Source organism: Falco cherrug, chromosome 13, assembly GCF_023634085.1.
Source record: "Falco cherrug isolate bFalChe1 chromosome 13, bFalChe1.pri, whole genome shotgun sequence".
Classification (NCBI taxonomy): domain Eukaryota; kingdom Metazoa; phylum Chordata; class Aves; order Falconiformes; family Falconidae; genus Falco; species Falco cherrug.
In genome coordinates, this window is record NC_073709.1 from 7032246 (window position 1) to 7058302 (window position 26057).

Below are 26057 nucleotides of genomic sequence, written 5' to 3' on the forward strand. Positions count from 1 at the left end.
AGCTTCTAGCAGAGTCAGTTATTATTAATGGTTTTTTCATTAGCAGGGCAATTTCAGTCCCATTCTGCCTCTCCCATCAAGGACGGAAGTTCTCATCTTTCAAAAGCAATCCAAGCAAGCCATGTGAAGATTTCACCATTTGTGGCTTGGGAAAGTAGAGATGAAAGACTTCTAAGACCTTTTACTTAGTTTGCTTTCTGCTCTGGGATGATTATGACATTACTCACCACATGTGCCACCTTCCAACGCCAGGAGGAGACCATGCTGGGGAGACCCAGTGGACTGTATAACCAATTTCTTATTTTAGGGATTTTGGCTTCCAGCTGGTTTTCACCACCACGGCTGAGGTCCCAACCTGAGAGCTTTTAAGTTGGATACTTAAGGTGATACTTACACACTGGGAACATTTGAAGAAGGGTCACAATCCAGCTTCAGGGCTACGTGCAGCCATAAAGACCTTCTGTTTCTGTAACAACCTCGTTTTAAAGGCTTTTTTTTTTTCCCTTGAACGTTGTGCCACACTGTGGAAATAGCTCAAAATGGAGGATGCACCCGCACTGCCTCTTGCAAGAGCTTCGTGACTGTACTCACTGCTCAGAGGAAACAAAAGTCCAAATACACTAAAAAAATTCCTCCAGCCAGCTCTCCACTCCCACTTCCCAACCCTGCACACCTGGTGTTTAACGTATACAAAGGGAGTCTCTTTCCTTTTCCCACAATGTGAAATCTGGAGTTCAGCAATAAAGCTGAGCAGGACGTGAACCTGGCACATCCTCTGCTTGCTGGTCCTTCTGCCTCCTTATTTGCTGGGGCTTGTTTTCAGGTTCAAAGCCTTTTCACCATCCCCCAGTGAATAAACCTCATTAAAGAGGAGGACAGGAGTCAACTCCCGGTGCCGAAACCTCTCAGCTCATACGCCACAGTCACACCGCCTGCCCACGCTTATGGCCACGACATGAAAAACCGTACTGAAATCCTATTGCTTCAGACCCACAACAATCTTTGAACCCAGACAGATGTCCAGAGATGAAAGGGGAAATGAAGCTGCTGAGTTCCTTTCTTGCCATGACAGAAGCATACACACAAGTCAACTACTTCCTATGGCCAGCCCCACCCTCTGAAATTCTGAGAAAAGAGGGAAAAAAACCCACTCAGCTAATGAGAATTGCAGCACTGTTCACGCCGCAGTAGTTAAAGTTGTATTCATTATAAATCCCCTTTTCAAGGTTTCTGTCACTCAGCCATAAAAATCATTCTGAGTTGAAATTTAGCATCCAAGCTTTCTGCCCAAGGACAATATTTTTGACAGAATTTGGAAACAATTGGTTTGGCAAAGTGCATCTGAAGTTTTAAGGAGTGCAAAAAAGAATAGTGGTTAGTGGTGTCAGATACTATTATTTTACGCTCTTATAACTTAAAAACAACTAATTTAGGTTCTGTGGTTGTTATTACTCCATAATTTCCTCTGAAATATTTGGCCCCTTCCTAATAACAAACTCTTGCAAATTGCTAGCACTGCTCTAAATAGAAAAATAATAGCATTCCTGGGCCAAATCTTCAGCTGCTACAAATTAGCTTGGTGTCATTGCTGCCCATTTACATCAGCTGAGGTGTTGGCCCCAGGTGTTTAGCAAAACTCATTTTTGGTGTGTGCATGTGTCTGGTTGGCTCCATTAGTTCTTAGCTGGGCAGTTCCCAGGAATTTAGAAAGCAGATGGTTAGGTAATGTCTTCAGGATCCGACAGAAGTGATCCTACTCTCAAAGCCTCTTGCTAAACATCGCTTGACTTCATGCACTGAAATCAGCACCTCCACCTAGAACGCATACGGCTTTCTTGGGGAGCACTGTCATACCAGGACATCACGCTGGCCACATCCAAACCCAGGTTTAAGACAGGCTCCCTCAGTGCAATGAATCACACACACGTTTAGGTCCTCTTGTTTCGCCTTTGGAGAAGCTGGCATTTAATTCCTCCTGAGTACATTTCATGCGGGAACATATATTTTGGAGGCCACTGCTTCCCAAGGCACAGCAACTGAAGGGTGTTAACAGTCAGAAGCAGGTTTTCCAGTGCCTTGGGCGAGACAGGTATTTGCTTTTGAACTCGTGCTGCATGCTGAGCGGGACCCTGCACACTTATCAGGGGGATCTGGGTATTTTCAGAGAAGCTGGTCACAATAATAACCTGTCCCCTCCTCCTCCTTGAACCCACATAAGTGATATTTTCTTATTGAAGACTAGTGCTCGGATTAACAAGTGCTTTGGAAATGCCTGGGTAAATTCTGAATAACTGAGCAGTTCCTCTCCCATTTGTACTAACCTACAGAACAAAACCACACACATTGTACCACGTCATTGTAACGTTTTAACAAAGCACTTCTGCAGCTCCCACTAGAAGTCATTCACCGCCGTATTTCCTCCTCTCTGCTCTGCACAGTATTTGGGCACACAGACTAATTAACTATTTTTTCTTGTAGGCTTCTCATCAGCAACAGTAAAAATCAAAGTGGATAGAGCAGCTGCCCACCTCTGACACACATCTGAAAGGCCCCTCGCAAAGCTTCCCAGCTCTCACACACTCTCTCACTTCTGCCTGCACCAAATGGCATCACTGTCTGAACTGAGACCTTTCCTTTTTGCACTTGCAATGACTTTAAGACAGTATTTGTTACTTAGGGTATGTTGCTGCATTTGCGTTTAGCAGTTTAGTAACTACATCTGGCTAAAAGCAGGGTGAAGATTGTGGATATTAGTCAAAAGTATAAGAAGTTAAAATAAAGTGTGTTGTGAAAGTTTCTCATTCACGTGTCCTACCAGTGTATTTAGATTGGAACTTACAGGTCTTTTTGCATATACCAGAGAAAAATAATGTTTTTCTTCCTAGCTGGGGTAATTTGTTAGTTAACTTGAGAAAACGTGTCTAGCTGTGAACCCATAAGATTCAGTGATTCTTTCTGTATGTCCTTCCCACTCCCTCAAGTTTAATATCCACATTTCAGATAAGCATTGCTCAGAGGAATATATTCAAATAAGAGCAACAGTAAAGATTAACAAAGTACCAGGTACAGGTCACTTCGATCCTTATCTAAAAGTCACACTATTTATCCACTTTAATCCTGGTCTAAAATTCCCTGCCCTGCCAGACCCCCTTTGACAATGCATAGCTAATATTTAGTAGGCAGAGCTCCAGCGATGGGATGCTGAAGTCAGTATAGCTGCATGTTTTCAACGTGAAAAACAACAGCCAAAGACGAGCTGGCTCTCTTCATGAGAATTATTAGGTGATCCCACACCTATTAATTGCTCTGTGACCATAACAGCCTCCTAGGCTTAAAGTGCTATGAGTTTACAAAGCAGCTTTCCTCTTAAAGATTGCCTGTCTAGATCCAGAAGAGACAAACAAGGAGGCTCCAACCCATTACAATTACTAAATGGCATCATTTTTCTCCTCATCTTTGAAGCACAAGGGCAAGGCCCTTCAGCAGGCCAGAGACGAATCCCCCCCAGCCCAGGCAAGTCAGTGCTTCTGTCTGCAGAGGGAGAAAGGCAGCTGGGGTAGGGGCACCTCAGAGGCACCAGGTCACCCAGCACCAGTGCAACAGGGAGCAGTGCAGGTCACTGGCGACAAACCTGTTCGCTTGACAAGGGTAGTAAATTGCACAGTGTCAGATGTCAAGAGAACTTCCCAAACACTGTTTGGAAAGTCCAGGGACTGTTTACGTTGGGGTAGGGGGGAAGTATTCATTCCTCCTTGCAGTGGGTTAAGCAGCTCTTACCCCCAAGATAAGCTACTTGTGCTAAAATGTCAACAATTGACCTAAATTATTTAAGATACAGAGAAAAAGTGGCCTCTACTATTCAAGTTTCAGTGGACAGCTTGGGCTGGGTGGGGTAGGCGGAGAGGAAAAGGGATCCCTTCTCACAAAAAGGCACTGCACTGTCCTGTCAGCCTGTGAGATTCTTCTGCCTGGGCTACTCCATCTTCCTGAATTATACTCCAAAAGTCCCCCAAGTTTTTCAAGTGACAACCTGAAAACAGTATAGGAAGAAATCTCTTCCTGAGAACAGGTTAAAGTTTCAGTGATAAAAATAGCGGCTTTCTGCTTTGCCACAGCAGCTATAGCTTGTTCCTGTCAAGGTGGTTTTAAAATAGTATTTTGGGTCACAGCTACAGAAAGCCCCTCTCAGCTACTATTTTAGAACTCTGCCTGGCTTTTTCCTAATCCCTGTAACAACAACGGCAGGCTCCTAAAAATACCCAGAGGGAAAAAAAAAAAAAAAAAAAAGGATCTCAATCAATCCATTACTTTCAGAATAATATTTGTAGATTCCTTATTGCCCTCTGTGATACCATCACATTTAATCATGAAAGTCAAGTTAAGGTTTTACTTGGCATCTGTATCTCTTGCGGTGTAGGGAAGAGAAATTTTGAGCTTCCAACAGCTGTGGAGAAGGGCCTCAAATATTACATCATTTATCAGTAGTGTTTCCAGAAAAAAAAAAGGAAGCATTCCATGAAAAGATAATTTACTTGTCTTAATAATGTAAGCAGAAATTAAAGTGGAGAAATCCCTTCTGGCAGGATTTTTGACAGTTACCTTCATTTTCATCATTGCTGACTGCACATATCTACTTTGAAAATGAATACAGTTTCCACTTCAAAAGGATAAAAGAAAAAAAGAGCACAGGAAAGCACTGCGAGAGGGACCCTGTGACGTAAAACCTCATTGACTACAATATTTTCTGGGAAGTTTACCTGCTCTGAAGTCCAGACAGAAAGGGCACCTTGGAGAGTATTAGGGAAATGTTTATAGCATGTTCAGTAGGAGCACATGTCAGGGTTTTGGCTCCATATACCCACACTGAACTTTAATAAACATGCATTTAGGCAAAGAGAAGTGATGGGTCCAAAACTGTACAGCATATATACACACACATTAAAGGCCTTTTCTTAGTCAAAATAATTGGAAACTGTTCATGAAAAGAGCTACAAGGGAGTAGTAACCTGTCACTGAGAGGTAGGTTGTAATTCTCACGTTATCATGACTGCTGCTGTTAATGGCAGGACTGTTTTCTCTGCTACAGCTAGATCTCTTCTGTGCTAGGCACTGCATGAGGACAGAAAACCAGAGAGTCCTCATCTCAGATATTCCCCCGTTATGTACAACTAAAAGCCATCTATGGATGGGAGGTCCCTTCTTGCACCAGGAGAACCAAAGGCCAGGGAAGTCAACAGTGGAGAGGCTGAGCATTGGGATGTCTGTCCTTGCACCCTTCTAGGGAACATCACCTCTGACAATTGAGGAGAAATTGCACAGGAAGCCACCAGCAGAAGAGGGAATTGAGCCCAGACCTCCCCCTCACCACTTTGAAGCAATAGCCTCCAAAGGAGAGGGATACAGATGATGCTGAACATGAAAAATAGTGTTATGATCCCCAACGAGCACGTGGTCAAATTCTCCTTAGAGCTGCACCAATCTAGCCCCATTAGTGTGAGAAAGCTGTGCATCTTCAGCCCGAATAACCAAACCAGGAAATACTCAGAGGGGTTTCCACAACCATTGAGGTGCTCTCGGGCCCTTCAGAAGCTAAATAATTATGGGTGAAAGTCATCTGACTGCTGGGTGGACAGTCTTGCTACTGCCAGCCAGTGGTGTCAAGCAGCAGTACGGTACCATGGGTGCGCACCATTTCTAATGAGCGCTGCCTGACTAAACAACTTCTGTGCAGAAATTTGTGTGTAGCCAAACCCGACTCTCTTGCCTAATGAGGACTCAATTATTACAGAGCAAATGCCCAAAAGATTGGGATAAACCAGACTCCAGGTCAGGTATAACTATACACTCAGCACAAGTTACTCGGCAGTTCTTGTAGAAGTGACAAGAAAACGGGTCTCAGCTATCACTAACCCTGGTTACTTTTATGCTCCTTCCACCAGAGTCTTTAACCCTTTTGGTAGAGTGTGACCTTAAGGCCTGATCTCTCAGCTGATATCACACTGTAAAGCCAGCTGAGGTTTGACAATTTCCACGAAATCCATGGTACCTATATGGTTTTAGATTAATAAACATGTAGCCATTTCCAACACTGTTTAGAATGTGAGGGTTCCACGCAGTTTCCACCCACGTAAACTAACTTTTTCATGAATGCGGTTCAAGAGGAAAGAAAAATATCTCCAAGTCATACTCAGACTGAAATACCTCATTGTTATTGCAAAAAGGTGGTTGGGCTGGAAAACCTGTCATGCAACACAGCCCAGTTAAATAAGACTATGTTGTCTGTATAATATTTTTTATTATTATTTAATTATTTTGTAAATCAAAGTAGTTTTTGCAGATGTGTGGCAACTCAGTCGCTTGGGGTAAGCTGGTGTAAACTTATTTACTGAAGCTATAAAGTGTTCATTTCTGCCAGAATGATGCGTTCAAAAATCCTTGCTTAGCCACTGAAGGTTGCAATTTTTAGGTAAGATAATGTTTTTTTGGTCTCTACAGTGCATGTTTTCAAACCTTTCTGTGCAGCTATGAGGAACAGAAACCCAAATATAGAAGCACCAGAGCTATCTATCAGCATAGCGTACTGATTTTTTCAGACAGAGCTTGGCTTCCTACCTAAAGCACTGCCAAGGTCCAAAGCAGCTTTCTGACCGCTCCTCCGAGGTGGTGGAGAGGGGAGGGTATTTCCGATCCCAGCCCAGCATGACTATACCATGCCACCTCAGAGCCACATGGGTCCAAACAGGGAAAGCGAAGACAGAGTGGAGACAAAAGGGCACAGGGACCTCACCCTGCACACAGCTTCCAGACAAGCCAGGAAGCTATACTGGACTTTTTTTTTCATCCTCCCTCAAGGGGGATTGCAAAATATTAGATACTTTAATGAAGAAACTGATGTAGCACAGGACTGCATTCCCCAGGTTCACATCAAACACCAGATATTCAGCCCAGAAGACACCAGACCTGAGGAACCACAAGCAGGAGGTGGCCACTTCTATGGACAGTGGCTGGGAGTTCAGGTCCCTGCCCCAGCCACCGGGCTTTTGCTCCAGCCTAGCTGCCTCTCCCCCTTTGGGCAGCCTCACTCAGCTCCCCAGTGAGACCCCAAAGCCCCGGCACAGTCGGGAGCACCAGCACCCCTTTGCTCCCCTTCTAGGATGGCTGGATTGGCAACCCCATAGCCTGTTCCCAGGAGCTTGGACTCGGGAAGGGGCGACCAGCCCTAAGTAGTTTAACGGACATACAATCCCCTGCACAGAAGCCCTTTATGTGAAATCAATGAACCACTGGCTGTTTTAAATCTCAAACAAAATACAGGAGAGTTTTGATTGTGGTTTGAAAAGAAAACTGAAAGGCATGGGTTGGAAAGGGAGCAGATCTCACCTAACGAGTTCCCTGTGAGTGCTAGGGATTAACACACTGTTTGTGATTCCTCCCCAATACTTACAGCTTTGTTACACAGCTCATGGCAAGCTGGAAGAACTTTGTAGTTTCACTGCATGATTTCAAGCCTTAGGAACTCCTCGTACTCTTGAAAAAAATGAAAGGCCAGTGTGAATTGACCTATCTGACTTTGCTTCAGAGTGACCGATGCTAGACCCGAGGGAACAACACAAGGAAATGGACAGTTTCACACTGGTCCTAATCTGTGGGGTGCTCAGCACCATCTCCAGACAGCTTTATGCTATCTGAAGAACTTCTTCCAGCTCTTTTTACTGCACTCCCATCTCCCCCCATATTTATGATTTCAAGCAAATCAGAGCCTTTGGTCTCCTCCCCTTTTCAAAGGGATGGGATCCAGCTGGAAGCTGGTCCATTAGGAAACAAAATGAGGAAGGGAATAAGCTGGCAGCAAGATGCCTTGGCAGCTCACGAGGAGACAACAATCCCCTCTATTTCACAGCACTGCAGAGTTCACATTTCAAGAGGATTGCTGTCCCAGTTCCTGCCAACACACCTTGCAATGGCACATCAGTGCCCTACCACGGGGATGCTCCAGCAGCAAAGTCCTCCAGAGGACTTCGATGTACCTCAGTTGACAAAGGGGTGGCTTGTTTTGACCCACTGCTGTGGAAAGCCACCTCGGATAGCTGTGCTATCTACAACATAAACGACCACGAAGTAAAAAGAACTAACTGTTCCTGGAAGAGCGGAGATTTTATTCTAGGTATTTACACTGCTCTTTGCCATAGATAAGGAATTATGATAAGAATTCAAGTGACTCTTTAAAAAAAAAAAAAAACCCAGCGCTTTAAAAACTCAAGCGGTTTCTCAGGAAGGAGCTGGGGGGGAAAAAAAGGTAGTTTGGGCATCTTAAAAGCAGGGACTGGGACCTTGAACCTGGGTTGCCTTTCTTCCAGTTGTTTGTGGAACTCTGGGAAACTCAACTCTGGATCATTGCAGCTCTCAGTTCTGCACAAAGAACCGAGGTGACTAGAAATTAAAGCACAGTAATATAACACTTCTAGCATCACAAAAGTCTTATTCTATTGAAACAAGGACATTTTACAGAAGGAATTTCAAACCAATATCCTCATCCTGATACCCACAACAGGTTCTAGGAAACCTAGACAACTCTGCTGGAGTAAAGGGAAATCACCATACCTTTTAGGTGTCTACAAGGGGAACTGTGAGGACATTGAGTTCCCTCTATCTCACACCTCCAGGGCATCCTCACCACACATGTACTGTCCTGGAGGCGACAGTCCCAGCCCTATCAACCTCCCGGCTGTAACGCTCCCAGGGATCCCAGGAAGACTTGAGATCTGGGATCACCTCAGGGTTTTCCAAAGTTGAAGGCAGCATAGTGGTCACTACCATGGAGGCATTTAGGACAGCTTAAGGATCTGCTCCTTCAAAAAAGCCTCAAACCTAAGCAGTACCTTCTCTCCACACAGCTGGTGTGGCTGGATTTTTTGGTAAAAGGTGCAGAAACTTTCTTGCCCAATACATTTTGAAAAAACTCCTTTTTAAAATCTTGATTCAGAATGAAAACTTGAAAATAAATTAAAATAGGGCAGGATTTCAAGTAGAACAGATACTCCAAACAGATACTCAGCCAGCTGCAGCCAAGCCTGGAAAGAAGCCCTGGAGCTGACCTCTCCCCATCCCTCCTGGCCAAGGTCCATGACTGTTGTGGGAAGCCATCTGCTCCATGGAAAGGTGTAGAGCACATTCTGCTCTCCTCTGCTCTCTCCCCACAGCAAGGAAGTAATTTAGCTCCTGAGCGCTTGTCTGATCTTTGGGAGGTGCTAATTTTAATATTGCATTCCTCCTCTTTCCAGGCCTTTGCTCCTCTGTTTTCAAGGTGGAGATAACATCAGCTCCACCGATCCCTTATGGCATGTACGGAGATAGCATGTGCTTTCCGTCCTTTTCGTGTTTTGTGATGAGACATCTGGACGCTGCCTGGCACAATAGGATCTTGCTTTTGGTTTGAGCATCTGTGAGTAGCTATTACAGGAATTACGTGACATCTCTTAAGAAACATAGATTTTGATTTAGCAGAGCTGCTCAACAGCCTTATCAAACTGTTCCTGCCTCAAAGTTGTGTCCTGATTTTTAGCAAGCTTTTGACATCACACAGGGCTAAACCATCCAGTCTGATATCAAGAGGCTCGCTCTGGACTTGAAAGAGGGCTGGGATTTCAAGTGTTTTGCAGTGAACAGTAGCAAAGCAAATACTCCTGGTTTTAGTGCTTGTGCAAGAATACTACTTTTCAGGGGTCTGTGCATCAAGCGGAGAGTGGATCATATTTCTCATACACACACACCCCCCCCTTTTTTTTTTTGCAAAGACATTGGCATTTCTTTGGAAGATATTTAATTGTGGAAAGGTTCAACAGACCCTCCCCACTCAGAGCCCTGTTTGCAAGTGTCAACCCCAACTTGGAGTTCAACCCTCAGTCAGAGAAGCAGTAAAGCTGGCAGGCTTAAGTACTACAGGAATGCTAACATGGCAGATCTGAGAGAGTTAATTTGGTCAGAATGCACTCTAGTAATGTTTATGTTTTAGATAAAGTGCCTACAATGTTGCAGCTTGCCCTTCTGACCCCATTTCCTCATTCGTGTGCAGCTCAGAGAAAGTGATACTTAATTCCAAATCTTTGCTTTTATTAGCTCCCAGAGAGGGATAGGATTTCATCCCAGCCTTATCTCTGTTATAAACATCCTGTTACCATTCATATCAGGGGGATATCTTTGGGAAAATGATTAAATACTTTCCACCAGACACAAACAGCATCCCTCAATTGGTTTTGCACAGTACATGGTGATTTTGCACATGTGCATGTCGTCAAACAGCATGAGTCTAATCATTGCAAAAGGGGTGGAAATTCTACATGCAAGTGTGAAAACACGTGGGGGCTCTTCCACGCAATAACACTATCCCTGCATTTAAGGGAACAGACCTAAATGTCACATCTAGTCCTAGCCTTGCTCAGACAGCTTAGCCATAGACATCTAATTTTTCATTCTTCTACCTTTTTTGCCAACTCTGCTGCAAGCCACCTCTAATTATTTGAGAGGCAAATATGACATAAGCAGTAGTCCTTCTCCAGCTCCACACATTTCAGGATCACAAAAGCTTGGGCACATTCTTACTGTACAATTAAGAAATGAATTGTATATGTAATAAATAAAAATAAATATGCAAACAATTTTATGAAGCACTGCATGCTCAAGGTGGCAGACTCCAAAAGGACACCTTCCCCGTGTCCCACAGATTACCATCACATATCACTGCTCTACAGCAGCAGCTTTTCAGCCATGCATGGCACATACACACAAACTTCAGCTGCAGTGTCCAAAAAAGGAACTGAGAAAGCAAGTCTATCTAGGCTGTCCAGCAATATATGTAGGTGGTACTTCTAAAAACATCTCTAAATCTAGCCTGTGCATCTCAAAGGATTTACAAATCAACAAAACCCTTACCACCCCCGCTCCCTGCCAAAGCACTTTTCCTGGATGTACCTGTACATCACCAGTATATAGCATGAAAAAGATAAAGTACCTGGTAACGTATTACACTTAGCATATAGCAAAGCTGGATGCACGCAGGTGCAAGGCTGGGATTTCCTGCTGTTAAAGTTGCATTTCCCATATTCGGTGGTAATTGGTAGTCTACAGAGACACACAGGGCATGAGGAGCAGGTTTGCATGGAACAAGCACATGTCCTGAGCCCCTGCCTGCTGTGGCTATACCAAGCACTGACTTGCCAATTTCCTGCAACATCTTGCCATTTTCTTGTCTAGCTCTACCTTTTGGCACTGACCCAAGACACCCACCCTTCAGTTTCTTTATACGAGTGATCTGGACCAAGACCATAAAAACTCCCATATGCCTAACATTAAACACTTGAATTCAGTCATTCAGGAAGGTATTTTCAGTGTCACAAAGGGTGTGTACGAAGCCAGCTCTCCATGATTTCCACCAGAGCTGGGTGCGAAATTATGCATCCTTTTGATCTAGAAAATAGATCTCTTTACTCAAGTAAACCCCTGGATTTCCAAACGTGCTCAACAGGCAGCAGTACTCACCGATTTGGAGCCATGGTTCAGCTCTGCATTCCCCAACACACATCTGCAAATACTTCCATATGGCAGATATTGCTTGGAACTGGGGCTCGACCCAGCTCCCCATCAAAATACATCCAAAATCTGAAAACAAACTTAAACCCGGGTCTATATGACTTTTATAGGTTGGACTTGTCAGACCGAGTCCTGTATTAGCATATACACAGAGTTCAGGGGAAGAAACACAAAAAATACTTCTAGTCCAACAGCTAGACTATTACTGGTTGGAAAGTGACAATTATTTTGTGTGGAATTAGGAGGAGACATTTGTCTCCTTTTATTTTTACATATACATATAATATTAAAAAATAATCCCTAAAAGAGATGAGTTAGTGATGATACAAAAAACTCCCAAACCCCAAACTTTTTCTTCCACGTGCAGTAATCAGCTTCTAATTCCTTTTAGTTTTGATGGTTTGACTAAACCAAATAATTCTGGAGTTCAATGAAAACAAAACCCAAAAGTGAAAATTTTAAAAAGAAACTGAATTTTACCTGGAAAGTTAGTTTCAGTTTCTTTCTTTCTTTCTCGTTCAGCCACGATTGAAAGGTATGAACTAAAACTGAACATTTTTCAGAATTCCTTTTCCCTCTTTTGCTGCATGCCATTACATCAAGCAGCTTTCCAAGTTAATGTTTTGATTTTATCAGCCTTTGTAACTCCTTTGGTATTGAGAAGAGGAACAGCCCCTCTTCTGTCTTCCACCCCTTTCAGCCTTCTCCTTGCTGAAGCAGGAGTGGAATGTCTCAAGCAACAGGGGATGATTGCCATCAGGGAAAGGCCCATCTTTGTGCAGACCTCAAAACACTGCCCCAGCTCTTGCTCAGCCACACAGGAACACTATGGGGTCACGACAGCACCTGCTGACTGCGGGGTCCACAGCTCCCTGCACCGCACAGCCCACAGCTTTCTGTACCATCTGGAAAGGGTCACACTCAAGCCACCAAAAAAAGATGTTGATGGCTTTGTGCTAGAGCACAAAAGGAGCAAGCAGCCTCCTCTATGAGGAGCCTCTATGTGACTCCAAACAATGCTGAAAACAGTACCCTTTGGGATCATCAACAGATCCAGCCTCCTCAGGAGGAGGAGGGGCAACAACGTGGGTTCAGAAAGGTAGAAACATGCTCAGAGGGGCAGAGCGTACATGCTTATCTCCCCAACAGCCACTCCTCCCGTCCCCAAATGGGGTTAAGCTCCTCCAGCAAACACTGTTCATTTCCCTAGTTGGCATGCAGCCAGAAGATTTTGCCTTCCAGTCATATGAACTTTTCAATTTGTGATTCTTACAAGCTGAGCTTACATGAAACCATTTCCTGAAATGAACTGTTTTTATTCCCCCTCCATTCCTTTCTCCACACCACCATTTCTGCTAGAGCAAATGCAAGCCCATTTATTGATCAGCCAACAATAAACAAAGACTCAGAAAGTTCCAAACATCCTTTAAAAGCTATGGTGACATGGTCTCCTATCTGATTTGCTCAGTTTAACTACACTTGCCTCAAACATTACATCCCTTAATGTGTATTTAGACAGGTCTTGGCCTCTTGGGTACATTTTCTAATGACCTTTGTTTTAACGCAGTGCATTCACTGGTGCAAATGAAGTGCTGCAAGCCATGAGGTTTTGCTGAAGTGGGAACTTGATCACCAATTCCAATAAAAAACAGATCAAGTCCTGTATCTTTACTTCCAAAAATAAACCTGTCTACTGTTTTTACCATGCTAGATATAAGTAACACAGCATTATGTTCTTCACTATTGTTTGAAACACGCATCATTGATGTGGGCATAAAATTGCACGTGCAATTATTTAGTTCACTTGGGACCAGAACACACTATTAAGTAGAAAGGCTTTCTAATGGAAGGTGAAGGGGCAGTGGAAGAGAAGATCTGTTTCTGGTTCTTGCTAAATACAGCACATTAGGAGGACTGACTTGACTTATGTAGTGAAGAATCAAAAATCAAATCAGGACACATCAAGGTATCTCTGCCTGCAGCACAAGAGGCATTTCTGCTCTGTGGCAGCAGGAGTAAAAAAAGCCAAGAGAACGTGAGGTCAGACAGTAAAGTAATACAAATCTGGTTATGTCACAGGCAGATGGTGGAACCTCATCTGGAATAACATGTGAACATCTGCTCACTTTTTCCTTAAGATGAAGTAGATTGGAAGGAATTAAAGACACTGAGGGGTGTAAGGAAAGTGAAAACTACAAGAACGCACTCAGAAGAGTAGATAATGTAGTGAAATTGTCATCCTTAAATAAATGCACCTCTGCTAAAACCAGTATTTTCCGAGGAAAGGGTTGCTTCTTTTATTTTATTTTGAGAAAAGAACTTGCGTCCTTTTCTAAGACTGAGAAACTCTTGCTGAACTTTTCAACCAGACCTGAAGCCTGACGTTCTCAATCTGTGCCAGGTCTCAAAAGCAACTGGGCAGTACATTTTCTAGGCACATACTTAATTATCATTGATTTAACTGGGATTTAAATATGCATTTAAGATTGGGGTTTTCCAGGACTCGGGAATTAAATCTCTTCAGTCCCACCAAAAAGGCTGAGCAAAGTGTCCCATATTGGCCATGTGCCTCAAGAAGCACACAACCAGACTATAGGAAGCACCAGACCCTGAGATTCAGGGAGATGGAAAACACCATCAGGCTGAGTTTAGACAACCCTGGGAGCCAGTGGAACGCAGGCTCCGCACCTCTCAGTAAGTCCTTTGCTAAACTGAAAACTCACATGTACTTGAGGGCACAAACACCTCATGGGACAGGAGCATGTCACAATGCCTAGCAGATAGGATTTGCTGACTTTCCGGGGACCAACCCTAGAGTCTGGTTTGGCCAGCTGCTGTAGGGCTTGACTTATTCAAATGATAAAAGGATTACTGGAGGTCATCCCCCACCTTAGGCTTTTTGCTAAGCCCAGTTTTCTTCACAGCAAACTGCCTCCCATTAATGGTATGCTGATTACAATCAAGAATACACAAGGGTTTTACAGATAAAGCTTACATTCACTTTTTTTTTCTTACAACCTTTTTCCAATTTAATATTTAGTCTCTGATCTACCTCTTCCCTATATTTTCTCAATAACTATGTTTTGGTGTTCAACCCAAGGAACTGTCAGCCTGTGTTGGAAAAGCTGAGGCCTGACATTTCTAGATTAAATGTCAACCAGATGTTTGTGCACTTCCCTTACAAGCCTTTCAAGAAGCTTCCCAATTTAGTATTGTGTTTCGCTATTAGGGGAAACCCAAGTTCATGCCTTACTAAAGCACTTTACTTGGGCTAAAAGAGATTGAAAGCCTTGGGGGTGAAAAGAAGTGACAGGTACCTGAGCAACGGGAAACATGATTCCAAACTGCAGTCCACAATAGCTGGTGTCCGTCCTTTTTTCTTCCCTGCTTCAATGTATTTGAAGTCTGACTGAAATAAATTAGCTTCAATGCCAGAAACTTTTTATATAATACTAACATTTTCCCTCAACCACTGAAACAAGGGAAACATGGAATGGGACGTCACCCTCTGCTTCTGACAATGAAGAGCAGGATACAGGGGAAAAAACTGAAAAGAGATTTATTCGTGAACAGAGAAGAGAGGAGGAAGAGTACTAATTACTGCAGCTGTAACTGTCTCTACAGCCCCTACCCGGGATGCAGGAGGACACCCAGGATTGCCTCTGTACAGCCTTGCAAAAGAGAACCCTCAGTTCCCCATCTAAAATGGGATTTAAAGTAGGATTTTGCATGTGTGTCTGTCTTGATGAGTCTTTGCAGTAAGAGACTCACTTCTATCATGCTTCTCATGTACTGCAACAGGGCCTCAGGCAGAGATGGGGAGCTCTAGGTGCCAATGTAGTCAATAAATAAGGACATAAATAATACAGTTACAACATGTGGCTGAAAACTGGCTCTCGTCCCAGAAATTCAGAGTGAACTTTCCTGTTTTTGTTCATTTAGTTTGATTCTAGTTTCTTGGTCAAAGTAACAATTTTTTAAACTGAATTTTCAATATTACGAAAGAAATCAACAGGGAGACCTGGACAATGACCCTACAAATGGCCCATTGTGAATGTCTCCAAGAGGCGAGGAAAGAGTCAGCTAACAGCTTCTCATGGAGCAGGCAGGATCAACACCCCTTCCCAAGCCAGATCCTTCTCTTACAGCTGCATCCAAATTCCAGAATTGGATCAAGGCTATCTGTAGAGGGGAAAAAAAAAAAAAAAAAAAAAAAAAGGGCAGTAACACATGCACATACCCTGCAGGAGTTCAGGTTTGTTGTAAAGGCCAAATCCTTATTCTCTACATGTAGCAAGCTCCAGAAGTTGTTAGAAATAAGACCCGCAAGAAACCCCCACTGGGGTGAGCGTTCTGCAAGTAACGACTTCCACAGCCTCCAAATCCACCCTCCGTGTGTGCAGAGGGAGCTGCGCCGATCAGCCAAGAGGTGGTTCCTACCCATGAAGACACAGGCAAGGTTTCCCGCTGAATTTCATTGCGGAGAAGAAGGAGCAATTCCGCCAGACTCAGTAAATGGCTTCCAGACTGCGGCACGGTGCAACTGCGATGAGTCTGACCTCACGCACTCATGCAGCAGGAGGCTGGGAAATATATTGGGTGAAAACCTGGCTCTGCTGAGGTTGGTGGCAGAATTCCCATTGACTTCAGGCGGGTCTGGGATTTCACCCGTTACATTTTTGGACGTCAGGGCAGCAACCCAGTACCAGATCTTGTTCCAGCCTCCCAGGTCTGTTTGGAGCCACTTGTCAGGGATCGGTGACCCATCCAGAGTGGCGATACATTCCCCAGTGACCTCACGACACACCGGTGAGCCCAAGGGAGGCAAGTAGGTTGGAGGACTCTCCATAAACACGTCATCCAAAATGGAGTGGAAAGAGATAATTTAGAGAAATTCCTATCTTATTAGGGACTGGATTACTCTGCTTGATGAGGGGCAAGTGGGACACTGCTGAAGGCTTTTGAAAACAAAAATACTTCATTACTGCAAGGGCTTGGTGACTCACCGCCCTGTGAAAATTCTCTTTTGACAACGCAATGGCATTGGAAAAGAATAGATAGATGAGATGCTCAGAACAAAGAGATATTGAAGCAAAAAACAAAAGGAAGTGAAACCAAGGCAGTTAATCTATCCACAGTTATAGAACAATCTCATGGTAGTCTTTGCATGAATTCAAAGACTGGGAAAATGCTAAAGTCAGTTCATAATCCTCTGACAAAAACCATGGGCTCTATCCATCTCCTGCTGAAGTGAATGACAGCAATTCGGGGTGGGGGTGCGCCATCAGAGCCTATAGTTTTAATGCATTGTTTTGCCATTCATTTAAAACTAGCATTCTTAACTTCATAGAAAGTAAAGTCATGTCCTCAGCAGTGAATATGGCTATGTTGGAAAACATCTACTCAGGACCAATTTTAGGTAACAATTTTCTCTGGGAAATGTTGCTAAGAGCTCCACCGGAGAGCAGCATAGACGGAAAATACACAGAGTTTGCTTTTTTTCAAAAGGTGCAGGAGAAAAGTAAACCTAGAATGTAATTTCTCTGGGATTTGCAGAGTGTAATTTTTCTGGAATTTGCAGAGTGTAATTTGCTCCCAGGCAAGCCAGTTCAGAAGCTGACCATATCATATATGGAATAAATACTCATGTCATTATGATCGTGCCCGAATATTTGAAGTGAAAAGGTTAACGTATAGTGCAGCTCTAACATGAACAGCATTGCCAGAGAATAGACATAATCCTGCATCTACATTGCGAACCATAAGTCTCATTGTTCACATCACAGGAATGGAGAACATTAAACATATCCCCGGTAAGTCTTCCTTGTTCTTAAGTGTGATAAAAGTCACACCTACAACTTCTTGGAGAAAACAACAGCAAACCTTGAATGAGCCATGACCTGGTCTCTCATTGAAGAATCCAGACTTTGCTTTGAGAAAATAGATTCTTTTTAGTTACCAGAAGTCATAGCTATTTAAATATCACCAACTGCACAACCACAGAAGAATCCTTGCTACTTGATGCATACTTCAGCAGAGATACACCGCCTGTTTTTGTTTACAAATAATTAAAAGCCCCACCTGTAAAATCTGCCTTGGTGAATTTACATTGCTCAAATGATTTTCTCCAAACCTGACTTCTTTTGTAGTGTTGAGGCCTGAAGTCAAAAAAGCTCTGCGTGTTTATAATCAACAACTCCTAAGACCAGCTTAATGTATAATCACCTTAGTCCAACACACACACGCACAGGCAAGAACATGCAGAAATCATCTTGCAAGGCAAGAGATGCTGGAATGCTAATATGTATGACCAGAAAACATGTTCCAGTGTGCTAGAAGAATTTCACTGTTCAGGAACAGTCTTGTGCTCTTTGAACTAAAAATAGTTAGTATTTGAGAAAAGGAAGGTTGTTGAATTGCACTAGTAACACCTTAGCACTTCTAGACCCAGGAAAAGTGATGGCACATAACACATCAGTTTCCTTCACCCCTGCCTGAGCAAGCCAGAGGTGGATTCTCCTCAGTACTGTTAGCAGAGCTCTGCGTGTTTATGAATCTTTTCCTTAGCTTCTTGCACCAAACCAACAGAACACTCACAAAAAAATCAACACAAGTCTCAAACTACACACATCAATCCTCTCCTAACACGAGGATAAAGAAGCACCCAGCTAAGAGGTAATGACACAGGAAACATTTTGAGTATGGCTGAATGCAGTTTCCCCTGTAGCTTTTGGCCTGGACATATCACGGCACAAGTTTTGTGCAACTGCAAGGCATCCTGGTTGCAAAGATAGTGCTCATAATTGCAAAACAACAATGCACACAACAACAAAAGATGTATGCTTTGGAGTTCCAATTTAAAAAAAACACACACCACAACAAAACTTTCCATGATACTCCTGCTCTCGCCTTGTGAAACATTCCCTTTCAGTCTTCTGTTTTCCACTCTTGTTTAGCCTGGGGTGAATTTTTCAGGATGAGGGAGAGAAAAGAGAGGAAGCACTTGAGAAAGCAATGGTTGAGCTGTTTTAAAATATATTTTTTTAAGAGCAAAACAAAACCCCACATGAATATTCCCACAGACTACATTTTTTTCAACCTTTAAAAATGAAGTTAAAGGGACAGTGGTAATTCCCAGCAGGTGGCAAGGAGACCTGCAGTTATTTGTGCCTAGAGCACAGGTGTGAGTACTCAACATGATGCTGCAAAGAAAACACTAGGTAACGAGTAACATTACCACCTCACCACCTAAAGCAGACAAGCAGGGAAGGAAGCACCACTGTCACCATCTTACCAATGGAGAAATAAAACACAGAGTAGAGAACAACTTGTCTGAGGCCAAAGCAGGAACTGCTGATAGAAATGAGCAAACTCCAGCCCCCCCCAACTCCCTTTACATTGTCTCATCACAGTTTTTGCTAGGTAGGGAAGTAACTCAAGGCTCAGACCTGCATCCACTATAAAACCCATCTCTCTGCATTATTTTTGCATGCAGAGCGGAGAATATTCCTCAGACAAGCAACATATGTCAATATTCCTGTATTTAAGACACAGAACTAGGCAAATATTTTAATAAACCTGTAGTGTGCAATTCTGCTACATCCCAGGAACACTTTGTTGAATGCTTTATCTACACAAGCCTCTCAGTTATACAATATTACTTAAAAGCCTACAATCATGGTGGGCCACACTCCAACGTGGACTCCACGTACCCTGAACCCCCCCGAGCTTCTTGCAGCTGCTGAGCTAAAACGCTTGGTGAAGACAGCAACACAGACCAAAAAAAAAATACAAGAAAACCCCAAAAAACTAATTATCTTCACACTATTAATTTGCCACTTAGACTGAGATGTTACAGGATTGCACATGCCAAGGTTGTGTCACCCCAGCTTTATCCTTCACTGAGCCTTAAACATAGCAACAACATTGTACCTCACACAAAAGCTCATGCTATCCCTGCTGCAGCACAATACCTTCAGTTTCAGTAGCTGCTCTACACTTTGGTTTTAGGCACAGGGCAGGTCTTCAGTCCCCCTACAGAAGCAAAGAAAAGAAATGGTTACAACTGCTGCAGGTGGTCTTATCAGTGGCACAAACTCCCAGGGTTCCCTCCGGTCATGGGCTAATAAATTGCCTTAAACTGTGCCACCTGTAGAAGTTAACTATGCACATGCTTTTGCTGATGATTTCTCAACTACTCTGAGATCAGCTGCTAAATAAACACCAAATCTCCTAGTTAGGTTCATTTGTTCTGCTGGGTTAAACCCCAGACATTTGTCCTAAAGGCACAGCAATATAGCTGGTTGCTATGGCTTTTTCTTAAACACTATTTTGCGTGGAGGTGAGTGCCCTGCACCTGTGGTGTGTGGGTGGGTGCATGGGTGACTCTTTGCATAGTAAGTGCAGATGTTTCTAATGAGAGCAGCAAACGAGCCAGGGCACCACAGGAGACTTGCCTCCCTTGCTGTGTGCTTCCCTAGGCACGCATCTGGATTAGGGCTTTGGAGCACACCTTGGATATCTCAGAGAAACTCCCTTTAAAATGCTGTTTTTACACAAATGCAAGCATAGAAACCTTTTAAAATGACCTCCCATTAAAGTACTAAAACATTAACAGAATTGCCTGGAAGTGCCTATTTTCAAAGAAAAAAGTGCCATTGTGTTCCATATTTGACCAGAGTTTGTATTTTAACCACTTAACAAGTGTCAACTTTAGAACAAACCACTTTAAAAACACTCAAGATTTTTTTCCTGTGTATTTTTAGAAACAAAACTCCTTTCCCTACCAAATTAGTTACAGATCAACCCAGGTGACATAGCAAAATATATATATTTAAAACATACATGGTATAGCTCCAGAACAAAATTCAGCAGTTCCTATTTAGCTCCAGAACTCTTGTAACGTGCTGTTCTCTACCCACCGACCTGTCAAAATACCAAATAGCCTCAGAACTTCTAACACTGTCTATCTGTACGGTAGATCACTATATATTAGTATTTCTGGATAAACTTTGTCTGCCTACCCTCTGCTTGTTTGGAGCAGAGAGTAAGCAAAATTAGATGGTTTAGGCAGCTCTGAACTAGGTTTGAAGTCTTTGGACAGTAAAATACTCTTTATTTATATTGTAGTGCTTCTTTCACAGTTCAGGCATAGTTCAGTCCCAGTCATATAAATAACAGTCTGACTATTATAATAGAAAAAAAAAAAGCGTGTAGGCCTACTTATTACCCCAACAAGATAAGTCCTCTAAGACCAGGGTAATTTATTGACTACGCTGGAACATTTATGGCCTAATTAGCCAGAGCTACAATGATAATGAATTTTATGGACATTGAAGAAATCATGCAGATGAGCAGCCTGGCAAAACACATAATGTCACACAGCTTTGAAGACCACTCATCCAGCACTAGTAAAATACAGCTCTCCAAGAGCCAGGGCTTTGCTGGCAGTCAAACCAGTGCAGTAAACCGCTCCTGCCCTGCAGTGAGACGGGCGCAGGGAAGCTCCTGCAGCCCAACCTCAGCCACCGGTCTTGCCTGGCAAATATAAGACATGCAAGCATTAAGTTAGTTTGAATGACAAATAGTTGCCACTGAAGCGTGGAGGCACCAGCCCAGTGAAGCAAGCTCAAGGCTGCTTGGCCCAAAGATAGATATGTTCCTAATGTTCACGTGGTTCGGGAGTAAATTAGATCCTTCTTGAGATTAAAAACCACTGCATCGACCCTGATTTTTTGGGGATTGAAGTTAGTCAAAAGAGGTAACTGCTTTGTTCTTTCAGCAGTGATGGTTTCGTGGTAACCCTTGAAGGTAAGGTAACCCTTGACGACAAGATCTGCTGCTGGAGGGTACACAAGTGGCTGCTCTTGTGAGTGGGAGGAGAGGATAGCAGGTCTGGCCCCAGAAAGAAGAGGGGTCCAGGAAAGTTCGTTGATTTTCAGGGACTGCCTTCTCCAGAACCAAGAACGGTCCGTCCCAACAATCTGAAAAGCAAGCAAAGACAGCAGGAGCCTGCCTGGATGACTATGGAGCTCCTGACAAAACGAAGACATAAAAGGGGAGCATACAAGAGGTGCGAGTAGGGACAGGTGGCATGGGAGGAACACGGAGGGTGGCCAGACACTGGAGCAGGTTGCCCAGAGAGGTTGTGCAGTCTCCATGTATGCAGATATCCAAACCCCGACTGGACACAGCCCTGGGAAATGGGCTCTGACTGTCCCTGCTCAGAGTAGGGGGTAGCCAGGATGATCTCCAGCGGTCCTTCCAGCCTCAGCAAATTTGTGGCATTAGTCAACAGAAAGTGCTAAGCACAGAGACGTGTGTGAACTGCCACCCCACTGGTGTGCCGAAGGCGCCTGAGTCAGAGCAGCCAGGGAGGTGCCTCCATGCACTTCAGACCTGGAGCCCTCTCGGGAGGGTCAGTGTTGATGGCTTGTTTTTTCCCAAGTGCAGGCAGACACGGGTGGGAATGCCCTGCCTTTTGCACAACCCTCCCGTGGTCAGAGCTCTCAGCTGCGTGTGGGGAGCTCTCCCAGGGCTGTTTATGTATTTTACAATAAACAATCTTGGGATAAAACAAAACAAAACAAAACAAAACAAAACAAAACCCAAGCAAAATAATCTTGGGAGTTGGAATGAGAAGCCAGGAATCCTACCTGCCGGCTGGGTGCCCTGGGCACAGTGTTACAAAACCCTTTTCCCTCATCCCTGGGCACTGCGAAGCTGTGCTTGGTGAAGCACTGCTGCTCCGTCTGCGTCAGGGGGGTAGAAGGTGCAAGAGGCAAAAGAAGCCCCCACTTTCCCTTCCCCTCCTCCTTGCCAGGGTATTCTCCTCCTTGGTTCGTTGGGAGCTCTCTGAATCCCCCATCTGAGCTGAACAGAGGCCCTCCAATTTCTCAGCCAAGACTTTAACCCTCGAGGCCATGCAACAGCATAAGCAAAAACAACTGGACATCCAAAAGACTCATCTAAAAGACTCAGCAATACATATGTCAACCTTCCTGGTGGGTTTTTTTGGTGGTTTTTTTTTTTTTTTTTAAATCTTTCTCTATTTCGCTGCTATGCCTTACAGCACATCTCAGAATAAAAGCGAACAGCTCAGAGATCTCTCTCTAATCCTCTCACTGCTGTTCCTGCGTTGTTATCTCAGGGCAGAAGGTCTGGCTTTGCAGCCGCACATTGCTTATCACACCTCAGTGTATTGATTTAGCAATAGCGTCCTCTGATTTAGGGGTGCAACTGACATTACAAGTGGTTCCTGTACAAAAAAATACATGATAAAATGTAGCAGTCAGTAGAAATTAATTTAAAACCACTGAACTCCACCAGGAATAGCGTTGTGCTTCTATGCTAAGCACACATCCCAGGGTTTACAGGTATTTAAGCGCAGCCCAGCACTGTGCTGCCCAGATTTTCAGGTGGTGTTTTTAAAGGTGTTCAACCAACTACAATTACAAATTGAAGGTAAATATGGTTTTCAAAATCTTCTCAAACAACACTTTCAGTTCTCTCAGTAGGAGTTAGTACTCAGATTGTCACAGAGCTTTGAGTGTTTCCTCCAACTGAACCAGGAGAGTTAAAACCTGAAAAAAAGTGGCATAAAAAGCTCAAAGACTCAGTCCCATGAAGGATCCTAGATGCCTTCTGAAAATCTCCCCCTGCACAGCCAGGAAAGGTGGCCTTCAGGCTTAGCAGCACTGAAGAGGGAATACCCAGACATGTGGCACAGGAGCTTCGGATGGGTTTTCCCCCTATAGTGGTACTGAAAGGCATGCATCTAAACCCACAAAGAGAAAACACTCGACCTAAAATCTGTACTCTTTGAGACAGAAACTTGGGGCCTGTTAATTCATTTAAGTGCCTGCTGATACAGCTAATTATAGATAGTAAAACCAGGTGGGAGCCACCTCACCCAGCGCAGACCTCTGCACCTGGGTTCACCTTCCAACTGGACTTCATGGCCAGCAAGAGAAGGGTTTTTTTAGGGGCTGGTTCATTTGACCAGTTTTAGAATTGATGCCCATTTCTCCACAGCAGGAGCACCAGGGTGACTAGTTTCCATGTGGCTCAGAGGATCAGCCTCTGCAGGTGGATAAATTTAGGTGAGACAAATTCTCTCTCCTGCAGAGATGCCATATCCTATTGAAATCAAACAGGGCTAGCTACCCTAACGCTTTGGATATCCCACCAGTCTTTACCATTGATTTTTATACAAGTAATCAGCCATTAATATATGACCTTTCGTCTTTGTACGTGTCTGCTTGGTGTTTGGCTTATTGTGGCACCAAATAACATCACAATATGAGTAGAGCTGGCTGAAGTTTCTCATGGGAATACCTATACATCAGATGCAACAACTCGTAAATACTCATATATATATAAATATGTGTGTGTGTGTATTAGAACAGAATTCAATGAAAAGCAGAAACCCAATTAAACATTTTGACTGTCGGAATACATTCTTTGGTATTTTGTGTTTTCTTTCAGTTTTTGAAACACTGAACATACAAATGTTTTTGACATTATTACTAGGATCTTTCATGCTCTTCCCACTCTCCAACTCCCCCCCCCCCCCCCCCACACACACACACACACACTGGGAAGTGCAGAGACATTGGAAGTATTCTGATGTGTTTTGATCACCTTTCACATATCATACTGTTTTCCAGTCAAAAAAGGCTGAAAAACAGGAAAATCTTAGATGAAATATAGGAGGCTGGAAATGCAGCTAAACCATGGCAATGCCACAATTGAGTAGGGAAGCTAAAACGTTTTGGTTTATAGAAACCAAAATATATAAATCTTTCATTTTAACATTTCATATTTTGGAAAAAAAAAAGTTTTCTTATATTTCCTTCTCAGTCTGACTGGAGATGAAAAATCCTGCAGTATTAATCTCTTCCTAGATTGGGTATGCCATCTGCAAAGGTATGGAAACATGTGCTATAAATGGTCTAGCATTAATTGCAGTAATTTCCCCATGGCTAAAAATGGGTATTGCAGGGCCTTTTATTCCCTTAAATTCTCTTCATCCTTTTCTTTAAATAGCTGAAGTGTGAATGTCGCTTGACATTTCTTTTTCTTTGGGGACCAGTTATACCACTCATGACCCTTCGCTGTGTCTCCCAGAAGCTGCAGTCATTTTCAGTTAAGGGTAATTGGCAGCAGAATACACTTTGTTCTGTATAGTGTTAAAAATGGGTTACTTTGTTTTGCCAACCTTCCTGAACTTCCTTTCAGTTCAATGAAGGAGCGCAACATTTGTATAAGAAAGAAATATTGTCTTCAATGGGAAATGTATTCCATGTGTGTTGTAATTTATATTATGACAGATCTTTCTTAACTTACAATATTGTTATTCACTGGGTGGAAAGAAACTTTATCAACTTCTTTCTTTCTGTTTTTTTTTTAAATGTGATCTTTGAGGCAACCATAATTTTTATTTGCGGAAATATGTGATAAATTTGAATAATAAATTTATATTAAAACTCCCATTTGTATTCTATTTCCTTCATAAATCTGGGTAAGATGTCAGCTGAGCGGTTCATATATAAAATATTAGAACAAACATTGCCTATCTAATTGAAAAATCTGTCTTCATCAAGGACCTGGAGCTGAGCTTAAGAATGAAAGATGGAGGCTTTATTTAATGCAGTTCTGCCCCGACTGTCATGAATGCTGTCTTTTTCTTCCCCTTCACCACTTCAACATAAATAGCAAAGCTCTATTCCCAAACTGGTCTTAAAGACAGAAATACAAAGATATGCAGAGAAAGGAATGGTCGCTGGTGTCTGTAGAGTGGTTTAACGTACTTATGTTCCCGAGCGTTAATCCTCCTGCACTTAAAGGATGGGAGTCGCAATCCCTACTGTATTGGCTGGCCTGGGTTCAAAATTTACAGCTAATGTAATAATCTTCCAGGGTCACCCCGTGGGGTCATTCCTGCTATCATCAGAGGATGCAACTACAACAGTGGGGAAAGATAAAGGCCAAAGCAGAAAGGGAAATGAAAAAAGGAGGCTAGGACGTTTTTGCAGACCAAGGAAAGAAAAAAAGAGGAAAGGAAGGGGGGAAAAAAAGTGTATGTGTGCTTTCAGAACCGCTGGGAATTCCCTTGCTGATTTAAAGCTCGGAGACCGAGTATGAAAACCCGCCAAACCCACCAGCGTCCCCTGACCCAGCCAGACTTTCACAAGAGCGACTGCAAAGTCAGTCAACAGTTTGAAAGGGAGACAGGAGAATGAACGGCCCCTGGAGCACGCGAGGGCCAGAGCCGGCGGGACTCCCCGTGCTGCCTGCGCTGCCGGAGGAGAGCCGAGCCAAGCAGAGCAGCCCCCCAGCTGGGGAGCCTGGCCGCAGGGTGCCTGCTCTACTCACAGGGACACAGGGCTTGACCCCGGTGAGCTTCACAGATGTGCAGGAGGGATGAGCATAACCCTCTTAATTTGATATACCAGAAAAAAAAAAAATAT

At 43.5% G+C, this 26057-nt stretch overlaps 1 long non-coding RNA gene across 1 annotated transcript in view; it reads right to left on the minus strand.

Moving 5' to 3' along the window:
- Positions 1 to 26057, minus strand: part of LOC114017647 (uncharacterized) — a 366106-nt gene that overhangs the window by 86308 nt on the left and 253741 nt on the right. Inside the window, exon 5 of the long non-coding RNA XR_008734858.1 lies at positions 19560 to 19620. This is a non-coding gene — a long non-coding RNA (uncharacterized LOC114017647). The remainder of the gene's footprint in view (positions 1 to 19559; positions 19621 to 26057) is intronic.